This window comes from Bison bison, unplaced genomic scaffold, assembly GCF_000754665.1.
Source record: "Bison bison bison isolate TAMUID 2011002044 unplaced genomic scaffold, Bison_UMD1.0 scf7180017864136, whole genome shotgun sequence".
NCBI lineage: Eukaryota > Metazoa > Chordata > Mammalia > Artiodactyla > Bovidae > Bison > Bison bison.
Window position 1 is genome coordinate 5,941,865 of NW_011494708.1, and position 3,728 is coordinate 5,945,592.

The following is a 3,728-nucleotide window of genomic DNA, read 5'->3' on the forward strand; positions in this document are numbered from 1 at the left end:
CCTCTTCACTTTCTGCCATAAGGGTGGTGTCATCTGCATATCTGAGGTTATTGATATTTCTCCCAGGAATCTTGATTCCAGCTTGTGTTTCTTCCAGTCCAGCGTTTCTCATGATGTACTCTGCATACAAGTTAAATAAACAGGATGACGATATACAGCCTTGACGAACTCCTTTTCCTATTTGGAACCAGTCTGTTGTTCCATGTACAGTTCTAACTGTTGCTTCCTGACCTGCATACAAATTTCTCAAGAGGCAGATCAGGTGGTCTGGTATTCCCATCTCTTTCAGAATTTTCCACAGTTTATTGTGATCCACACAGTCAAAGGCTTTGGCATAGTCAATAAAGCAGAAATAGATGTTTTTCTGGAACTCTCTTGCTTTTTCCATGATCCAGCGGATGTTGGCAATTTGATCTCTGGTTCCTCTGCCTTTTCTCAAACCAGCTTGAACATCAGGAAGTTCACGGTTCACATATTGCTGAAGCCTGGCTTGGAGAATTTTGAGCATTACTTTACTAGCGTGTGAGATGAGTGCAATAAGTATTAATTAAAATCAGATAATGTTATTTTGGGCTTCCCAGGTGGCACAATGGTAAAGAATCTGCCTACCAATGCAGGAGACGCAGGACACATGAGTTCAATCCCTGGATCAGGAAGATCCCCTGAAGTAGGAAAGGGCAACCCACTCCAATATTCTTGCCCGGGAAATCCCATGAACAGAGCCCTCCAGGCTCCTCTGTCCATGGGGTCATAAAGAGTCAGACATGACTGAACGACTGAACAGCAGCATTGTTTCTTAAACCTTTAAGCTATTTAAACAACAGTGAATACCTGCTGGATATGCTGTGGTCTGTTATAGGAATATTTGTGATTCTCTGAATCTCAACCATGCTGTCAAAAGGCTTACAGAATTTCCTAAAAATAACAAACTCTCATTTAATATATACAAGAGTATTCCAAGGATTAATAAGTCAAAGGAAGTTTTTAGGAACTATACCAGTACTTTGATTACCTAGGCAAGTTGTCATTATAGGCATAGCTTAATGACACCTCTTTGAGTTTGAACTCAGCTGGTATGGGATCATCTGTCCAGGGAGAGAGTGGAACCCTTTCAGTGGTCGGTGAAGAGTATCAATATCCCTTGCAGTGGTGTGCTTATGTGCCAAGAGATTGCAATGAAAATCAATTCAATGAAAAAAGCTTTGTGCCCAAATCAGATGTCAAGTCCATGTCTTCTCCCACCACTATGGCCATTGGGGCTACAGAGTCAGCCTTGAAAGATTCTAATTGGCATCTTCAGTCAGAAGCTGATCGTGTGCTGAAATTGGCATGGGAATGGTTCCTCTTGGAGTTATTTCTGAAAGTGCTTTGATGTTTCAAACAAAAGGTTACAATAAAGTTAGCCCATTCTTTGTCCCTCAGATTCTGATCAATATGGCAGCAGGCCAGGTCATCATTCAATATAAAGTCAAATGCCCCAATCAAGCATTACCCACAGCCTATACCACAGAAATTTATGTAGTGAGAGACTCTTAGATTTATAACACATGACTCTATTGATGTGATGGTGACTGGAGGTACAGATTCTTGCATCAGCTGTTTATCACTTTCTAGATTTTCCAGAGCCTGGGCTCTGATCCTAAGTCAGCATGTCGACCATTTCATTCAGAGGTGGTTTTGTAATGGGAGGAGGTGCACTGTGCTGGTGGTAAAAGAAACGAGCAAGCTGTACAAAGAAGGGACTGGATTTATGCAGACATTTTGAGCCATGGACTCTCAGGTGATGCTGGTCACATGACTGCCCCCAATCCTGGAGGAGAAGGTGCTTTAAGGTATATGGCTGCTGCTGTAAAAGATGCAGGTGTATAACCTGAAGGGATATCCTGTATCAACATGTATGATACTTCCACACTGTTGGGAGACACTGCCAGAAACAAAGCTGTCAAACATCTTTTCAAAGGCCATGCATACTCCCTTGCCATTTCCTCCACCAACAGAGCCATGGGACACCTGCTAGGGGCTGCTGGGGATATTGAGGAAGATTGCCACCCTGGCTTGCTGTTACATGAAACTGCCATCTACTTTAAACCTGGACTCTACAGAATCACAATTTGGTCTCAATTATGTTCCATTCAAGGCATGCACAATCCCCATTATCTACATCCTGCGCCAGAGTGGTACATTTGGTACAACTGATGAACCCACAATGACATATTGTTATCATACAAAATCCATAGTTTACATTAGGTTTCACTCTATGTTGTGTACTCTATGAGTTTGGACAAATGTGTAATGAAATGTATTCACTATGATAAAATCATGCAAAGTACTTTTACCATCCTAAAAATTCTCTGTGCTCTGCCTGTTCTGCCCTTCCTTCACTTTAACCCCAGGTGACCAGTGCTCTTTTTTTTTTTTTTTTTTTTTTACTGTTTCTATAGTTTTGTTTTTTACAGATATCATCTAGTTGGAATCATATAGTATGTAGACTTTCAGATTGCATACTTGCATTTAGTAATTTGCATTTAAGATTCCTCTGTGTCTTTTTATGGACAGATCTTTTTTTTCTTTTAGATACTGAATAACATTTCATTTTATGTGATATACCACAGTGTATTCATGTTTCTACAGAAGAACGTTTAAAGTAGATCCAAGATTTTGTAATTATGAATAAGGCTGCTATAAAACATCCATATACAGTTTTTTGATGGAGGTAATGTATAGTTCACAAAATACCAATGACTGCTATTAAATTATATGATAAGAGTATGCTTAGTTTTGAAAGAGACTACTAAATTGTGTTCCAAAGTGGCTGTATCATTTTGCATTTTGTCAAGAACAATAAATGAGAAATTATTCTCATTTATTTACCAGCAATAAATGAGAAATTATTCTCATTTATTTACCAGCAATAAATGAGAATTTTTATTGCTCCATATCCTCACCAGCATTTGGTGTTGTCAGTGTTTTGTATTTTGGCCACTCTAATAGATACATAGGAGTTTCTCATTGTTTTTTAATTTGCAAGCAGTGTTGGAGAAGACTCTTGAGAGTCCCTTGGACTGCAAGGAGATCCAACCAGTCCATCTAAAGGAGATCAGCCCTGGGTGTTCTTTGGAAGGAATGATGCTAATGCTGAAACTCCAGTACTTTGGCCACCTCATGCGAAGAGTTGACTCATTGGAAAAGACTCTGATGCTGGGAGGGATTGGGGTCAGGAGGAAAAGGGGACAACAGAGGATGAGATGGCTGGATGGCATCACTGACTCGATGGATATGAGTCTGAGTGAACTCCGGGAGTTGGTGATGGACAGGGAAGTCTGGCGTGCTGGGATTCTTGGGGTCGCAAAGAGTCAGACATGACTGAGAGACTGAACTGAACTGAACTGAATGACATATGATGTTGAGCATCTTTTCATATTCCTATTTACCAAAGGTATGATTTCTTTGGGAGGTGTCTGATCAGGTATTTGTCTATTTTTAAATCAGTTTTTTTTTTGGGGGGGTGGTTATACATTCTTTATATATTTTGGATAACAGTTCTTTATGTTTTCACAAAAATTTTTTTCCCTATCTGTGGCTAGTCTTCTCATTTTCTTGACATTATCTTTCTCAGAGCAAAAGTTTTTAACTTTAATGAAATCCAGCTTATCAATTGTTTCTTTCATAAATTGTGCCTTTGGTGTTGTGATTTCATTTTTTAGCAAGTGTTTCTCAGCCCAGAATTA

General features: G+C 39.5%; 1 pseudogene; it reads left to right on the plus strand.

Annotated features, from left to right (window-relative positions):
* Positions 1 to 888: 888 nt before the first annotated feature.
* LOC104988589 lies at positions 889 to 2,275 on the plus strand (annotated as a pseudogene).
* The last annotated feature ends 1,453 nt before the right edge of the window (positions 2,276 to 3,728 follow it).